The sequence below is a fragment of the Aegilops tauschii genome, chromosome 7 (genome assembly GCF_002575655.3).
Source record: "Aegilops tauschii subsp. strangulata cultivar AL8/78 chromosome 7, Aet v6.0, whole genome shotgun sequence".
Lineage (NCBI taxonomy): Eukaryota > Viridiplantae > Streptophyta > Magnoliopsida > Poales > Poaceae > Aegilops > Aegilops tauschii.
The window spans coordinates 10945154-10965136 of NC_053041.3; positions in this window are offsets into that span (position 1 = coordinate 10945154).

Genomic DNA, 19983 nt, shown 5'->3' on the forward strand with positions numbered 1-19983 from the left:
ATGTTCGGTAATTAAAAAAATGTTCACCTTTTAATGTTTCGTTCACAAAACAAAAATTATTTGGTTTCAAAAAAATTCCCATTTTTAAAAATTTGCTTGGAAATTTTAAAAAATGTTCACCTGTTAAAACTTTGTTCATAAATGAAAAAATGTTTGGGAATTTCAAAAAACAAAATCCTGTTACGAAATTTTGTTCACAAATATAAAAAATTTCTAGAACACCAAAATTTGTTCCTGTTTTAGCAAATTTGTTCAAAAATTCAAAACATATTTTCATTTTCAAAATTTGTTCACATATTTGAAAATATTCATGTTTCTAAATTTGTTCATAAATTCAAAAAATGTTCACATGTTTAATTTTTGTGCACAAATTCTAAAATATTTCGGAATTTCAAAATATGCTCCTGTTTTCCAAATTGTTCACATATTCTAAAAATGCTACAGTTTTCAAATTTTGTTCACAACTTTTAAAAATGTTCATCTTTTTGAAAGTTGTTCGCAAATATTGTTCGTAGTTTATAAAATATTCTTGTATTCAATTTTTGTTCTTATTATTTTAGTTCCCATATAATGTTTGCGTTTCGAAAAGATTTTCCTTTTAAGAAATTACGCTTGAAATTTTAAAACAAGTATTAATCACCGGCGGATTATAGTTCATATATACTGGGCTGCCTTCGTATGTACTAATCCTTTGTTACTACAATGGCTATGGACTAGCTTCCCTAGCGTGAGGACAACAGTTTGATCTCTCACCCACCGCACATACCACAAGGAGTACATACTCCTAGTAGTGCTAACCCTATAAATGGGTTTTGATGGTGGTTCTATTCTACTAACACCCTTAAGACCTTATTCTACTAACAAAACCACCTTATTGTACTTGCGTCCCGAACTAGCGAAGACGAAAACAGAATAAAAACCCGACCCTCATGCCACGACCACCCACTTACCCCGCGAGCCACCAATCTCCCACGAGCTCCACAAACCTACACCCCTACCATCGCGGCACCCCACACCACCACCACCTACCCCAACCCGCTGCCCACAACCACCTGCCCAACAGCCGGCAACCATGGGACAACCCCCGACCACCACGGCGCCCCACGCACCCACCGCCAGCCCCTTCCACAACACAAAATGTGCCTCTCCTTCCCCGCAATCCTCTTCCACAACCCTCCACGATCTCCCTCCCCAGAGCACCACCCCTGGCGACCCTGACTTCCCCCAGCTATTTCCGGTCGCCACCGCAAATGGTCACCGTTGCAAGGTGTTGGCCTCCTTGCACGCATCAGATCGAGCCCCTGCATCACCCCCTCCCTACTATGCCCCCGTGCCCGGCCTCCCCACCGGCGAGCATAGCCTCTCCAACAACTGCGGTGCATGCTTTGCCTGCACCTTCCTTCTCGCCCTCAAGATCATTCTGCTTGCCTTGACCACTTCACCCGATGGTGGTCGACAAGTGCTGTGAAGTGTTGACCATGCACTTCGCATCGAGTCGTACTGCAAAACCGCCTCTGTTTACTTTTCTAGTTCAAAATTTTAGTTTGTTGCAGCGCGGTTTGACATAGAGTGCAGTTCGACTTTGGGTTTCGACAGAGTACAGTTCTTCACCGGCGGCATTCATATGTGCTGTGTAAAATATAGAGCAGTTCGTGTGTGTAATTTTTTTTCATTTTTGGCCGTGTGGTACTTGTATGCAACTTATGTTGGTATATGTTTACTCATCTTTGAAAATTAAACAGTATGCTCTTTATTCATTTCAGTTCATGACACGGTTCACTCCATTTTGTTTCGCTGTGCACTCGATCGATGCAATGCATTATGTTCGACCCGACAGTCCTGATGCGTTTATAAAAAATGGTTTGAAAAGACAAAAATATACAAAATGGATAATGCAGACCACTAGTGTTGACCATGTAATCGAGACACGTTTACAGAAAAAGATAGAAAAACTATTGCAGTTCACCTCGGGTAGGAAAAAATGCAAAAATAAGTTCATAAAATATAGTAAACTTCGTCCCACGTAAAATTAGAAAAATAAAACAAAAAAGGAACTAAAAAATATGTAGAAAAGATATTTAAAAACAAAAAAGTGAAATACAAAATGATATAGCAAAAAATGTTACAGTTCACTCGCTCTCGTTCATGAAGTCCAGATAAGTTAATAAAGAATGTTATTAAAAAGAAAAAGTAACGCAGTTCACAAAGCCTCAACCATTCAATCGAGACAAGTTTACATAAGAAGTTATAGGAAAGAAAAAAGAACTCATGCAGTTCGATTTCAATTTGTGTCGCGGTTCACTTTTGCCGGATGTGAACTGTACGCCCCATGCAATACCTTGTATTTCAAAAATCAATCAACTGCATAGTAGATGCAATGCAATTTGAAGTCAGATGCAGTACACATGGTGTCCGACCGAAAATATACAAAAATGCAATTCGAGATCGTCGTTTTTCTAATATTACTTTTAAACTGTAGCAACATAGGAAGAGTATATCTATAAGAAAAAGTTACATGAAAATTTTGCCTCTGGTCGATATCTTTCCAATGGTGTATCATTTGCATCATTCTAATAAGCGGTTATTTTTTTGCGAAACAATGCTTGCTGGTAATCAATGTGCAGTGCACCGTGTTTGAAATTCATTTATTACCTTAAGGAATGTCAAAAAGGGTACTACATCGAAAATTTTCACCTATTCCATACCTTTCCAACGACACCAGACACGTTTCGAGGCGGCCCAAGGCTATCCCAGTTTAAAGGAAGACGGAACAGAATTTGGCAATGATGATCTCCGAATCATAAACCGGGAAGTACGCCCATTGTCTTGTCAACTGGTTGAAGAGGCAGATCTTTCATACTATCAGGCGAGTTATGATGATAAGAACAGACGGGTTGCGGCACCAATTCGAGAAGCGCAAAATCTTATCCCACCAATCCGTAAGCACACTTATGCCCCTGACATTGAACCGTCCACGCTGATAAGCGATGAAGCAGTATTCCAAGCCCTAACTGGGATCGACTGGGCAACTGTTGATTTCCAGCCACTGGGTAGAGAGGAGGGAGTTGAACCGGTGCGAGATGATCCGCAGCCGTCAGGCCAAGCTGGTGACCAACCATGAACCGGAGGCCGGTTTAGTCTTCTACATGCTGCAACATGTATTTGAGAAAACAATTATCCTTTTGGGCACTAAAACGCCTTGTAATATGCTAGTTAAAATACTTGGTTTGGTATGCCTTCGTGCATATTTATCTGCGACTGATGATTGCTTAATCCGACATGCTTAAGATATGATATTCATAATCCATAGCCATTTATTCAAGTTGTTCCTGCAGATGAGAAGCTTAAAGCGCCCTGGCGGTTTACCCCCGGGCGGGTCATGATACCCAAATATATATATGATCAAGGTCTGTAACCAAGGTTGTAAAAGATAACCAAATATGGAAATATATAATACCTGCGACCTTTAGGCATGATGTTGGCTGGCCAACTTTGTAGTGAGGGCCATAACCCTACTCTGGAGGATAAGTAACTCCTGATATATGATGCCGGTTTACAATAAAACTGTTCCGGGTTGTGAGAAACACCGGTTTATTCCATACTGGTGCCTTTGAGTCAAAACCAGACCGAGCTGATAGTCTCCGGATTATAATTTGATCGTGTACTGACAACTTGTAGTTGACAGCCTAACTGGGTTGATAAACACCGGTTGTAAAAACATCACAAATCTTAAGAAACAAAGAAAACTTAGCAAAAGGCAAATAAAAACCGTTGTAGTCGAGGCTTTTCACGGGCTACCAGGCCCCAAATTCGAGGCTTTTCATGGGCTGCCAGGCCACTGAGTTAAACTATTTTTGCAAAGCCTTTTAAGATGGTCCTCAATCCTTAACCAATCATCGTTTTAACTTGACAAGTTCAGGGTCTTCATTTTAGAGTAACTTGTCAAAGTTCGAAGGGTCATACCAGGTTTACCTGGGCGGAGTGACTTACTTAAATAGGCAGGTTAACCCGGGGTTTTAGGTGTATACACCAATGTTCCAAGCCATGGCTTGATAGCCTGTTACAAGTGTAGATTCTTAGTTCATTTCGACAGCAAAGAATCCCCAAGCAACATTGTGAGTTGTGCTCAGTGGGTGCCTATGTTTGAGCTGTTGTTTTACAACACTCTCTTTGGCCCCGGATTGATGTGGCTTTGAGCCGATCAAGAGGTGTGACTGTGGTTCGGATACGATCAAGCCCCCAAGTGATGCTTTGGCATTGCGCCGATCAAGAGGTGTAGCTATGGTTCGGATACGACCAAGCCCCCAAGTGATGTTGTGGCATTGCGCCGATCAAGAGGTGTAGCTATGGTTCAGAGACGACCAAGCCCCCAAGTGATGTTGTGGCATTACGCCGATCAAGAGGTGTAGCTATGGTTCGGATACGACCAAGCCCCCAAGTGATGTTGTGGCATTGCGCCGATCAAGAGGTGTAGCTATGGTTCGGATACGACCAAGTCCCCAAGTGATGTTGTGGCATTGCGCCGATCAAGAGGTGTAGCTATGGTTCGGATACGACCAAGCCCCCAAGTGATGTAATATAAAGCTTTGAGAAGCTAAATCAAGGGTTAAACCGGACGCCGCTTTGTAAGCTCCATGTAACCACACATGATGTAAGAAAAACAACAGATACCCCGCTTTAGCTGAGGTTCCGGTTTATTATATTGATCATAATATATACAATGTCATAATATGTACATAAGCAGAGCCTATAGCTCATGTATAGTAGGGCCGAAGATGAGCAATATTCCACGGCCGGTTGGTCTCCTCCTCCGATTTACGTGAGTCTTTGCGCTCTCGAAGATCGATTAGGTAGTATGACCCGTTGTGCAGATTCTTGCTGACCACAAAGGGTCCTTCCCAAGGGGGGATAGCTTATGCATATCCGTCTGATCCTGGATGAGCCGAAGCACCAAATCACCTTGTTGAAAGGTTCTGGTTCTAACCCGGCGGCTATGATAACGACGCAGATCTTGCTGATAAATCGCCGAACGGGCTGCCGCCATGTCACGTTCCTCATCTAACAGGTCAAGAGCTTCCTGCCGTGCCTTCTCGTTGTCAGCTTCAACATATGCCGCTACACGAGGCGAGTCATGATAGATGTCACTAGGAAGAACTGCTTCCGCTCCATAAACCATGAAAAATGGTGTGTATCCTGTCGATCTGTTGGGTGTGGTATTGATGCTCCACAACACGGAAGGTAACTCCTCAACCCAACAACCCGGCGTCCGTTGCAAAGGAACCATAAGCCGGGGTTTGATGCCTCTCAAGATCTCTTGATTGGCCCTCTCCGCTTGACCATTAGACTGTGGGTGAGCCACTGATGACACGTCAAGCCGGATTTGCTCACGTTGACAGAACTCCTTCATGGCACCTTTTGACAGATTGGTACCATTGTCTGTTATAATGCTGTGTGGAAATCCGAACCGGAAGATCACCTTTTTGATGAATTGAAGCGCCGTGGCTGCGTCACACTTACTAACTGGCTCTGCCTCCACCCACTTCATGAACTTATCAACCGCCACCAAAAGGTGGGTCTTCTTGTCCTTGGACCTCTTGAAAGGCCCAACCATATCCAGCCCCCAAGTTGCAAATGGCCAGGTGATTGGAATCATCCTCAATTCTTGAGCCGGTACATGAGCACGCCTTGAGAATTTCTGACAGCCATCACATCTTTTGACCAAGTCCTCGGCATCAGCATGAGCTGTCAACCAATAGAAACCGTGACGAAATGCCTTGGCCACCAAAGATTTTGAACCGGCGTGCTGACCACAATCTCCTTCGTGGATCTCACGCAAAATTTCACGGCCTTCCTCAGGAGACACACAGCGTTGAAACGCCCCTGTCACACTGCAAATGATGTAACTCTCCATTGATAATAGTCATGGACTTGGACCGCCGGATTATCTACCTGGCCAAAGTTTCATCCTCTGGTAACTCGCCCCGGTGCATATACGCCAGATATGGAACCGTCCAATCCGGGATAACATGAGGAGCCGCCACCAACTGAGCCTCCGGATCAGGAACAGCCAAATCCTCTTCACCAGGGAGCTTGACGGACGGATTATGCAAAACATCCAGGAAGACATTAGGTGGAACCGGTTTACGTTGGGAACCTAGGCGGCTTAAAGCGTCCGCCGCTTCATTCTTCCGCCGGTCCACATGATCCACCTGATAAGCTTTAAAGTGACCTACAACAATATCCACCTCACGACGATATGTTGCCATTAGTGGGTCCTTGGAATCCCAAGTGCCGGACACTTGTTGAGCCGCTAGATCCGAGTCACTGAAGCACTTAACTCGGCTTAGGTTCATCTCCTTAGCCATCCGAAGACCATGGAGTAAAGCCTCATATTCAGCTGCATTGTTAGTGCAAGGAAACATTAAACGGAGAACATAACAAAACTTATCACCTGGTGGGGAAGTTAATACGACTCCAGCCCCCGAGCCCTCCAATTGCCTGACCCATCAAAATGAATAGTCCAATAAGTATGATCTGGCTTCTCCTCTGGCGCTTGTACTTCTGTCCAATCATTGATGAAATCCACAAGTGCCGGAGATTTGATCGTCGTTCGGGGTATGTATTTCAACCCGTGAGGCCCGAGCTCTATAGCCCACTTAGCAATCCGGCCAGTTGCTTCCCTGTTCTGGATTATATCTCCCACCGGAGCAGAGCTGACCACCGTGATGGGATGACCTAGGAAATACTGCTTAAGCTTCCGGCTTGCCATAAAAACCCCATACACCAATTTTTGCCAATGCGGGTACCTCTGCTTGGACTCAATAAGTGCCTCACTGATATAGTAGACCGGCCGTTGAACCGGATATTCCTTTCCTGCCTCCTTGCGTTCCACCACAATAGCCACACTAACAGCCCGAGCATTAGCTGCCACATATAGCAACAATGGTTCTTTGTCCACTGGAGCAGCGAGAATCGGCGGATTAGCCAGCTGCCGCTTTAAGTCCTCAAATGCTTCATTAGCAGCGTCACTCCAGACGAAGTTATCCATTTTCTTCAGCATCTGATATAAAGGGATGGCCTTCTCGCCAAGGCGACTGACAAACCGGCTCAACGCGGCAATCCGGCCTGCCAGGCGTTGAACATCATTGATACACTTTGGTTTAGCCAAGGAGGTGATGGCTTTGATCTTTTCTGGATTAGCTTCAATGCCCCTGTTAGACACCAAAAAGCCCAAGAGCTTGCCTGCAAGTACACCAAAGACACACTTGGCCGGATTAAGCATCATTTTGTAAACCCGTAGGTTATCGAAGGTTTCCTTCAAGTCATCAATCAATGTCTCCTTCTTCCTTGATTTTACCACAATATCATCCACATAGGCATGAACATTGCGGCCGATCTGTTTATGAAGACAATTATGCACACACCGTTGATAAGTCGCCTGGGCACTCTTGAGCCCAAAGGGCATGGACACATAGCAGAAGGCTCCAAAGGGAGTTATGAAGGTTGTCTTCTCCTAGTCCTTAACTGCCATTTTGATCTGATGATAACCAGAATATGCATCCAAAAAGCTTAAATGCTCGCAACCCGCCGTAGCATCAATAGTTTGATCAATACGGGGAAGGGCAAAAGGATCTGTTGGACAAGCTTTGTTGAGATCTGTGTAGTCCACACACATACGCCAAGTGCCATTCTTCTTGAGGACCAGCACCGGATTAGCCAACCACTCAGGATGGAATACTTCAACGATAAATCTAGCCGCCAAGAGTCTGGCTACTTCTTCTCCAATAGCCTTGCGTCTTTCTTCATTGAACTGGCGGAGAAACTGCTTGACCGGTTTATACTTTGGATCAATATTGAGAGTGTGCTCAGCGAGTTCTCTCGGTACACCTGGAATGTCAGAAGGCTTCCACGCAAAGATGTCCCGATTCTCATGGATGAACTCGATGAGCGCGCTTTCCTATTTCGGATCCAAGTTAGCGCTGATGCTAAATTGCTTGGACGAATCGCCGGGCACGAAGTCAACAAGCTTAGTCTCATCAGCTGATTTGAATTTTAGGGCCAGATCATGCTCTGTAGTTGGTTTCTTTAATGAAGTCATATCTGCCGGATCAACATTGTCTTTGTAAAACTTCAACTCCTCTGTTGCTCAAACCGACTCTGCATAAGCCGCATCACCTTCTTCACACTCCAGAGCGATCTTGCGGCTTCCATGCACAGTTACAGTTCCCTTGTGACCCGGCATCTTGAGCTGCAGATAGACATAACAAGGTCGTGCAATAAACTTAGCATAAGCTGGCCGTCCAAACAGGGCATGATACGGGCTTTTGATTTTCACCACTTCAAAGGTCAAAGTTTCTGATCTTGAGTCATGCTCATCTCCAAAAGCCACCTCCAGAGCTATCTTACCAACAGGATATGCCGATTTACCAGGCACCACACCATGGAACACCGTATTGGACGGTTTAAGATTTTTATCTGTTAACCCCATGCGACGGAAAGTTTCATAATAAAGGATATTGATACTACTCCCTCCATCCATGAGTACCTTAGTGAACTTATAACCTCCCACCTGAGGTGCCACCACCAGAGCCAGATGACCCGGATTGTCAACCCAGGATGGATGATCTTCTCTACTCCACACAATCGGCTGCTCGGACCAGCGCAAATAACGGGGCACCGCCGGTTCAACGACATTCACCGCCCTTTTATGAAGCTTCTGATCGCGCTTGTCCAAGCTAGTGGTGAAGACATGATACTGTCCGCTATTCAACTGCTTCGGGTTGCTCTGGTAACCCGACTGCTGCTGCTGCTGATCGCCCTGATGATTATAGCCATCTTGGTTACCCTGATTACTTTGATTGTTATGTCCACCCTGATTACCGTGGAAGCCTGAACCGGAATTTCCTCCACCATAACCCGGCCCATGAGAACCAGGGCCCGAACCGCCTCCTGGTCCATGATCATACCGGAAAGAATCAGAATTTTTGAACTCTTGCATGATGTAACAATCTTTCCAGAGTGCGTGGACGGGATCTCCTTCGTCCCATGCTTTGGACAGGGCTGGTTCAACAGATAAGACAAACGGTCCGGATTAGGACTTGGCCCTCCACCGTGCTGGGGCGGTTTACCCTTACGCCTCTGGCCCTTGTCATGTGTATTAGTATTAGCCACAAAGTCTAAATCGTGGTCCGCCTTACGCTTGCCGCAGTTTCCATGACCCGCCGGGTTGTGGTGCTGCCCCTTGGCGTTGCCGCTCTTTTATCCATTCCCTGTCTTATCATCGTCAGACTCGGGATCCTTGGTACTATCAGAGTCGGCATACTTCACCAGTGCAGCCATGAGGGTTCCCATGTCATTACAATGACGTTTCAGCCGTCCCAACTTCAACTTCAGGGGTTCAAACCGGCAATTGCCTTCCAATGTTAAAACTGCGGTATCAGCGTTGATGCGGTCCGATGAATGCAAAATCTCCGAAACCCGGTGCACCCAATGGGTTGTTGACTCTCCTTCCTCCTGGACACAGGTAGCTAAGTCCACAATTGACATGGGCTGCTTGCATGTATCCTTGAAATTCTGAATAAACCGGGCTCTCAACTCGGCCCATGACCTGATAGAATTAGCCGGTAAGCTCTTTAGCCAAATGCGGCCGTCCCTTCTAGCATCATGGTGAAGTATTTCGCACATGCCGCATCATCTGCATCCAGCATCTCCATGGCCATCTCATAGCTTTCGACCCATGTTTCAGGGGATAAATCGGCGGTGTAATTCCGCACCTTGCGCGGGCCCTTGAAATCCTTGGGCAGGCGCACATTGCGCAACGCCGGGACGAGACACGGCACTCCCAAAGAACTAGAGGTAACTCCTGGTTCCACCGATGTGGTTGGACGAACCGGAGTAAGCTGACGGGCTTCATGCTGCGCCGCTAACTCGGCCTCTCTGCGTGCCCGAGCCCAGTCCACCACCTCCTGAGCATCACCAGCACCACCCGCCGGGTTATTGCCACGGGGCGGATCACGGTTCCACGCATTTCTTGACACTGCTGGTTCATCCATACGCCTGCTGTAACTCCGGCTTGGACGGGGAGTGGAATGAATCCGATCGCGACTATATGAATAAGCCTCCTGTTGAACCAAGGCTATCTGAAGAAGCTCCTTAACCCGACTCGTCTCGACCGCCGCCGGAGAATCGCCTTCGATCGGGATGGCCGCCAGCCATGAAGCGGCAGCAACAATGTTGTCCATCGGGTTAGAGTAATGACCCGGCGGTGTGGGGACATGCGGTGTTACAATGTTATTCTGACGAGGCGGATCGACCAAATGTGGTTGAACCGGCGCCCCTGCCCCAGGTGCCTCCGCCCGGTTTACCACCGGCGGATTACTGGTCCCTGCTCCTGGGGTGTTAAAGAGATTTCTAGCGTCATAAACCGGCGGCAGGCGAGATCTGTACCTCCTCTACGGGACTTCATTCGACGCACTCTGATCCAGCATAATCCGGTAAGTTTGTGCATCCAAAGTGGCCCGCTCCACGACCATCCTGGTATTCTCAGCTGCTAAGTCGGCTTTGGCCTGGGTGATCTGATCTTTCACTTTGGCGATTTCCGCATTGTGTGCATCCTGATCTGCCGGGTTAACCTCCGCCATCAGCATTGCCAACGTGTCAAACAAATCTGATAGAACCTGAGCTGGCGGTCGCACAGGGCCTCCTGCCCCGGCCGCTGTTGCCGCTGTCGATCCGGAAATCATCGCCGCTGCGGTCGAAGAGTGGAGAGCCGGTTGCGTACCGGCCATGAAGATCGCAACCCGGTTTGGCAGATCAAAGGGGTCCGAAATACTATCGCCATCGGAACAGCCCCCAATCCGGCCATCTTGTAACTGATATAACGACTCGGTCTCTCCGGTCGATGACTCGTCGCCGGAATAAACGACGGTCTCACCACCAGATTCCGATCTATCCTCAGATTCCCCTCCATGGATAACTCCCACGAAGGCACGCTTCATGACAGGCTTGACCCGGGCAGATCTCGCACGCTGCGCCGTTTCGACGAGGTCGGTGCAGATGTCCGGCTCAGGGCCCGGTTCGCCGATTTTGCCAATGAAAACGTGTATGCCACCAAAGGGGACCCGGTACCCGTACTCGATTGAGCCGGCCTCGGGGCCCCAGCCTGCATCGTCGATGTAGAGCTTGCCGCGACGACTCTTGGTCATCCGGCCGACAGCATAACCCTTGAGTCCTTCGAAGTTTCCCTCCAAGAACTTGAAACCATCGTGCGATAGCCCAACGGTGGGCGCCAACTGCCGTGGTTTTGTCACGGCAGATGTCCTAGAGAAAGGACTTAGTCGTGGAGCCATCGCTACGGGTTGACTTAAAGGGGTTAAAGCGGACAAGGGACGCAAGAGAGTTTTATACTAGTTCGGCCCCTTACGATGAAGGTAAAAGCCTACGTCTAGTTGTGATGGAATTGCTGGGGTTTCGATGACCAGGGAGCGAATACACTTTGCCTGAGTCTCGAGTTGTTGTCTGTTGTCCTTGAACCGCCGCCGGGTCGTCCCCTTATATACATGGGTTGACGCCCGTCGGTTTATAGAATCCCAAGGTCGGCTCATAATCGTGTCCGGCTCGGTCTCTGCTACTTCTATCTTACAACACAAGTTTACATATCAATGCCGGTTTATGTCTACAGGCCTTAAACCGGCTTTGGGCCTTGGGCCTTCATAAAGCGTCACCGTCTATGTTCATGGACTTCAGATACGGATGAACTACTTATGGGGTTAACCCGGCCTCTCCTCGCCGGTTTACGCCCAGTGGTAATATCCCCAACAGGTAAGGCATAAAATAAACTTGTGTAGCTTGGGTAGCCGCAATGAAGTGATCGGCTCCGGCATAGACGGTTGATGGTTTAAGTTCGACCAAACCAATGGAAGGCGTATGTCTTTACACCTCCCGCGGGTCAAACTATCGGCATTGAACACAGGCAGACTTAGGGTTTCGCGCCCTTTGCGAAACGTAAGCTCGTATATATTTCGTACCCTTCCGTAGTAGTCTACTGAATTTTGACCGGAGTTGTACACTCCGGTATTTATAGTTTTGGGATTAGGCCAGCTGTTTTGGTCCTCCTCTATATGGAAGCGATGCCCATTCACATCATACTTTTACATGTCATGACGGCATGGTCAAAACCCATGGAAACCCATCTCAATTCGTCATCCATAGATATATTCAGATCTTTTCCCTACAAGTTTAATTGAAATTGTTGGGTGCATTAGTTCGGTTAACTAATAAATGTTGAACTAGGTATTTAATAGGGGAATATGGAAAATTACTTTCTCCATGAACCAAGCAACAATTTTTTGATGTCTAGGGTTTCCATGATGGAGAAGAGTAAGTGCCTCCACCTCAGTAGGAGGAATCATTCCCGTCCACTCCTCTTGAATGAATTCACTAAAAGAAGGAAAGCGGTGTTAGACTGGGACTAAGTGAACATAGAACATGATGTTGTGCAATACATAAAGGAATGGTGTAGTGGTATTACCTCATCCACACTTCCTCAACTTCCTTGATATTGTGCAAGACATAGAACATGAGGTCCTCCCACTCTTGTTGTGGCATGTTATAAGGTTTAGGGGCCCCAGCCCTGCCACCTTGCCCACTGAATAGATGGAGCTTGGGTTGATAATTGGGCTCTTCTATATTGTATCGAGGCACCTTATTATGCAGATGGGTAACGTGGTCCGGATAGTACGATGTCTTGAGGTCTAACACCTCCTCTAGGATAACTGCCTCAGCTATGGAAGCTTCAATCTTAGCTTTATTTCCACATTTCTATTGGAGATGCTTGTTCTGTCTGTCAGGGCCGTACTGCCAACGATTCTGGATAGGCGCCCCAACAATACCTCATTCGCGAGGTACAAAATGGGATGTGTCATTGAAGTAAAGAAGCCTGGCGAAAGATCTTCTCTAGCTTGACTATCAACTCCGGTACCTTCTTACACAATTGTTCAATCGCGTCTTTACTTAATTCTTTAGCACAGAGCGTGCGGATGAAATGGCTTAGCTCGGCAAGCTCTCGCCATACATGCTTGGGGACATAGCCTCGAAACATCACCGGCATTATCCGCTCAATCCATACATGGTAGTCATGACTCTTGAGCCCGTTCATTCTGCCCGTTGGAAGATTGACTCCCTTACCTATATTCTATGCATAACCATCGGTGAACTTCAGAATGAGTTTGAGCCAGATAAGCATTCCTTTTTTCTAGCGGTTTACGGACAAAGTCAGCATCTGGCTTGAACTAGTTTCTTCGACCGCATGTGGGAGGCTTCATGTTTAGACGTGGTCTATCACAAATTCTCTGTTGATCGGCTCTAGCTTTAACGTTATCCTTCGTCTTATTAGGAATATTGAGGATCGTGCGGAAAAAGGACTCTGCGACATTCTTTTCGGTGTTTATCACATCGATGGTGTAAGTGCATCTAGTGCCTCCTTTGTGGTTATGGAGTATTGAAGACAAATGGGTTAAGAGACTAATGTGTTTGTGAGTGTATACATACGAGAAAAGTCACTGAAGATTTTGTTTAACCATGAAAGACGACCCCTAAAAATGTATGTTTAGATTGAATAAATTGGTATGCCCTAAGAAATTGAAGTGGCGAATTGGAACGTGAAGATTTTGTTCCCGTAGTTTCCTTTTGCTTATATTGATTCATAGGGAACACCGTACTGTTAAAGCGGGTCTAGGTCATACGTATGCGTATTTCCGAAGTGATGCTCAAGCTACCTATTTCTTAGAGTGAAGACTATGGAAATCTCTTGAAGTACAGTCGAGTTCCACAGCAACAGAGACACAGTTCTTCTATTCGTTGACGAAATTGGTCTGAATGAAGAGTTAGGATTTCGCCGGTGTGATTCTCCTACCATGAGAAATTTGAGAGTTTAAATTTCCGACCATTGCCGGACTAAGGCGGTGCTCGAGACTAAGCCAGTCATAAGTGTTGTGGCAATGGAGGTGCAAGAAGTGCTGAAGGTGGGGTCGTATCGATGTCATGGTGAGCGGTCTGAGGACCGGCATGTCATTGGCCAGTGACAAGAGTTCCGAGGTGGTGTACAAGTCATCCTTCATGTGTTTCTTGGTGCATGTTCGGAGCTAGCAGAAACACACGGATGCTGAACAAAAGCACCCTATCTCCTATGAGCTGGCGCTATTCCAGCCTGACCGTGCTGTCGCCACCACCTATGTTATTTGGCTTCGCAATCCCCTCCTCCACGGCGGGAGGCGTGGGTTTACTTGATGTGGAGTTCGTCGTCACCTGCAGCGAGAGTGGATGTCGCATAACTTATAAGTGGGATCCACGAAGATACAGTGCCATGTAGGCAAAGTTGGTGGTTACATGTGAGAAATGCACCGTATTAGAAATCGATTTCCAACTTTAGGCATGAAAATGAACGCGCAAGCCAAATTTAGGGACCACCGGTAAATTCATCTCTTAAATAATACAAAAGGATTTTTCATCCTCCCACATCCTCCCTTTTACTCGTTGGATATCCACATATTTTTATCAGGTGTACGTGTGTGCCGATATATAACCGTACAAGTTTCTCATGTTGCGAGTGAAAGACATTGTGAGTTTTCCATGATCTTGCTTAAATACAGGTACGACTACTAAACTGAAATTAATCTGATCGTGCATATTCACTTGCAACTGGTATTCGTAAATCTACAACACATGTCATTAATGCAACACAGCTTGATCATGGATATAAAAAATGATTATTGTTCTTTGTATGCACATATGTATTGGTGGTTCATCAATGCCATCTGCATCTTGGCTATAGATATCCAAATTGTTAGTGTTTTATCTCCACACAAATATGTTGATCCTCCTGTTGGATATACTGGTCTTAGTGCCCTCTATTCACAAATATGTCAATGCTCAGTTTAGATCTTCTCGTATTAATACACTTCTAGCTTCTATAGGCTGGTGAATGCAACATTTCATTTGTATTAATATGTCTACTTTTTATTGTGGGGAATATTAATATGTCTAATGTAGCTTCATTAATGCAACTCAACTTGATCATGGTTTAAATGATCATTGTTCATTTTATGCCCTTGCAGAAAAAAGAAGGGTTCAGTGTATGTATAGATATATTGATACGTGTTTTAGATAACCTTGCATTAATATGTCTAATTTCCATTTCTGTTCTCTTCCCTCGTTCTACAGATTTCATATTTGTATTCATTTTAAGAGTTCTTCAAGATGCACATAATTTAGTCTCTGGTTACAATCTAAATGTAAGAAAGCACATAATCTGTAGAACGTGCAACCTATGTGTTATCCATGTGATAAAATAAAAATCAACATCCTAGATCAAATGTCCAAGTCAACTAAAAAAGAGATTTCCTTACAACTAATGTCAAGCCGCATTTTCAAATCACAAACAGTTTTGAGCAATGAATGATCTCAAAAAAAAAATCATCCTGCCTGCCACCGTTTTTCTCTTTGGATGGTCCACATATTGTTTTTTTTTCATGGTGAGCGTCTGTGCCAATAGATAAACTAACGAGTTTTTCATCTTGTGATCGAATCAAAGATATTCTGTGTTGTTCATGATCTTGCTTGTACGTACGACCATGAAACTACTATTGTTATCGTGTATGAATACTTGCAACAGGGTCCTTCAGCGCCAGCACCGACCATGGATGGACATGACTATGCATGGATGCGTGCATGTAACGACCTGTTGGCTCCTGCAGGTCAAAGTACATGTTTCTCTTAGGTCTTTCCACCATCAAGGCCTTGAACAGTACCCTTTTATTCAGAACAGCAATCATGTCTCTGTGCTGAACAGACAAACTTCGGCGGATATGTTGCTGTCATGGCACGGCAAAGACAAGAACAATAGATGGACTCTCGCCACTAGTAGTATTGATCCGCGCTTGACACATGACTACTCATGGAGAAGACCCATTCCTTTAATAACATTTCCCTTTTATTCAGTCTGTTTTGGTGAATCACCAATCAGAAGAGCTTCTTCTTCTTCTGTTAAAAATAGGTTTTCTAACCCAAATTAAAGTTAGATTTCACAAGGAGTGAACCAGTGGCATTGCTGTATCCCCTTGAAGCAGAGAAGACAAGGGAGCGACAATCATATTTCCAATTATCCAGCTGGTCTTTTACAAGTATCCCTTCTTGAATACTCGGTTCAATAAATAAGTTGTTCACACTTCACAGCCATCCATGTGCATATATAGTAAGTTAATAACACAAAATCCGAGTAAATTTATGCCACAACAAGGTTTATTATTGTTATTTCAAATAACTGATGCGACAACAAATAATATTAATCACGGACATCATATGATATTAGCAAGGCGTTGTTGAGGATGAGAAGCATGTACAACTCCTCGTTTTCTTTGATGAGCGCCTCCGCACCAGGCATATCTGGAAGCTCTAACCAACACATGACGATAGGGTTGTAATTAATATCCACACAGTCGGACAGATGCAAGAACTGCTGCCCACTCTTGTCACCTTGGTAGTCCTTGATCAGGCCGTGGCACACGTTGAGGCGTCTCACCACATCTTCATACTCCACCTTACAATAACTGAGAACGTGCATTGCCACTGTTCCCTTCTTGGCATCTTGCAGCTTTTGCTTGATCTTACCACTAGCGGCAGTGACACGGCTCTTAAAGATGTCGACAGTGACAAGCACTAAGTCACGGAGGTCCTTAGCCTCGGCACTTCGATTGTCCGACTGAAGGGTGGACAAACAGAATTCTTGCGTGATAGATTCGTTGTAGGGGTTGTTGATCGAGGCCTTCTTGCATGCTTCCACCATGAGCTTGGTCGCCTTGGGCTTGCCAGTGTCAGAGCCACTAGCATGAGCGGAAAAAAGGAAGAAGATGATGGTGGAGAGGACGATGGTAGTCCTTGGCATTGCTACCATTACTACAGGGCTAGCTAGAAGCCTTGAAGTACTGAAGCGCTGGGAGGGAGGTGGAGAAAAATAGACAGAGAAGGATGTGTATTCCAGAGATGGATGGATGGACGTGATGTACATGAGGCTGAGAATTCTTTATAATGCCTGCAATGGGGTATCATAAATGCAGTATGCAGGTTTGGTCCTGAATATGTGTACTATCGGTGTCCAGTAAATGTTGAATGCTCATTTTGGATCTCTACATATTAATGCTCTCTCTATGTTCCACAAATACACAGATGCTCACTATAGATCTTGTTGTAGTAACACATATCTTACTTATATGAATCCATTAATGCAACGTAGATTGATCAAGGATATCCCAAATGATTAGTGTGCACTGAATGCCCATAGATATGTTGATGCTCATTTTGGTACGTCTTATTTGCATTGGTGTTTTCTAAACATCATTTTGTATAACTGATTTGTGACTTCTACCTCTCTTTGGGGGACGATTATATTTTCCCTCATCAAGTCTATAATTGCTCATTTTTTCTTTGCAATTTTCGAGTAGTTACAAATAATTCTAAGGGAGCTGGCACTTAGTTAACTTGGTCACACAATGAATATTTTTGTTAAAATATCAAAATTTTATATTTTTATTTTTTGTATTTCCAGGTCGATTATTCTCTGATGGGTTGTCTTTTACAACAGTTGTATTCCCCCAGTTAAAAATCACAACTTATTTTAGGGATTAAACTAGCAGTGTGACCCGCGCATTTGCGCGGCTAGACTTTCTATTTTTTCATCATGGTGCTTTTTTCTGAACCAATCTTATTTCCACTACATAAGTGTTCATATTTAAACAATATCGACAAAATGTTTTTAGATAAATAAATTTCCATCATGTCTTTCTGTAATTTGTACATATTTGTTAGTCAATATTTGGTCGTATACATTTTCTATTTAGAACAATATATATCTACATATCTATATACATGCTTGCGCGTCTTCTCATATTAATGTAGTTATCTATACCGCTTCGCACTCGAAACTAATGAGGCCCGTGAATGGTAAGGAAGTTCCTAAATATTTCTCTCACTTAAGCTCGCCCGAACTTGTCACTTATGTTGGTGCCCATCTATTTTGCATGTAATTGTATTTTTAAGCAAATTAAAATGATTTATCATATATTTGACATTAATTTGTGATTTTTTATAGAACATTCTCTATCATTCACTTATGTTGGTCACCATCTCTCTTGTAATTGAGTTTCCGATCGCAAAATATCATGTATGTCAATCTACCACCCATACTTCTAGATGCTCGTAACAATGTCCAATTACTCAAGGTGTTTATGTTATCGGGATATATCTGGCCAAGTAATTCTACTCAAACTGGAAACATATTGTAGTTTATTTTAACTTTACTTTTTTGTGTTCAACTCTACGGGTTACAATTTATATTTGAAAACTATATCTGAACTTTATATACTTTATTTTATATTTTTAAATTCACAACTAAATCGAACTGTATTATTTATTCATCTACTTAATAAGAGCTTTCTTATCATTATTATTTTGAACAACTTAAAATATTGATCAACCATGCCTTGTTTGTATCAGGGTTGGCCGTACGTATGCATGCCAACACAGTGGATAAACATCGCTCGTGCATGTTACATGTGATATGTGCCTGGAGGCTAGACTTTGTAGTATATTTCCTTTTAGGTAGGGAGATTTATGTGTGCATGTTTTTCCTTCCAAAAATCTTCTTCTAAGTTCCTATATTTTTTCAGTGTGTACGCAATCTAGTTTTATATACGGTGTCCAAATTGGACACGGCTTCTACATGTGTGTACTTGTTATGTTTTTATTCCGGATAGAATTTCAGGTAGTTCCTTTTTTTGAGACCTAGTATATACTTTCCAATGGCGTGGCAATAATGTCTGTACGTGATTTCTATTCAAAGTAGGCCTTTCGGTTGTTTCCTTTTCCATCTAATGTGTACGTATGCTTGTTGGACTGCCCATTGACGTGCTCAACAACAAAAAAGACTCCCATAGACGTGTCAATCATAAGATATGTACATCATTTATGTTTTACGTAACCTTTTCATCTTTTAATCTCAAGCGTTCTAATCAGAATCAACAGAATATATATTTTTGTCTTATGTGGATGATTGTGGTGGCTTGTTTGACTTCTATAATATATATATATATAGCTAAAATAGATGGGGCACCTAGGTGCCTGGGCACCTTGATTATGTTGGAAAGTGTGATATATTTAATTTGTTTCCTAATTATTCTTAATGCAAGACTTTCCATGCTTACATTTTATTTTTGTTTTCTAAATATTAGGCATGCAAGACTTACCATACAATAAATCATATTAATGTTGATTTGTTTTGTTTAGAATTGTTGCGGTTATCTAATACACATATTTTTGTTTCCTAATACGGCTATCTAATATCTACCAAAAAATTATATCTATACGCAGATACGTATATATATTCAATAATTTATTTTTTGAACTATTACATTTTGTTCGTATGTATGTTTCTAATATATATTCAGGATATCATATGACTAATGTATGATACCCATGCTATAAAATACCCTACGATGATAAGAGTACAACATACCTCCGATTTTGTATACCCAATTTATCGTATATCCTAATGTCCAAATTGTAAGTATATACCTATGGTATCGTATACCTAATGGATGCTCCTATGTATGTTTCTAATGAATTAATTTTCAAGGTATATGGCATTTGGATAAAAATTAAGACCGGGCCGTACCCAATGACGATAAGAGTACATCATATGTCCTATTAGGTATACATTGGGTATACCCATGATATCATATACCCAATATATCATATACCTAGTGTAAAAAAAGATCATGTTCCACGAATGAGTAGAACATACCTCTTACTAATACACGTACGATATAGGTACATGATGCACACGTACACGCCAGATATGATATATAGATAGAGTTAATTATGATTACCACTCAATAACTTTTCTTTATGGATATCCAAATTTATGTTTAAAAT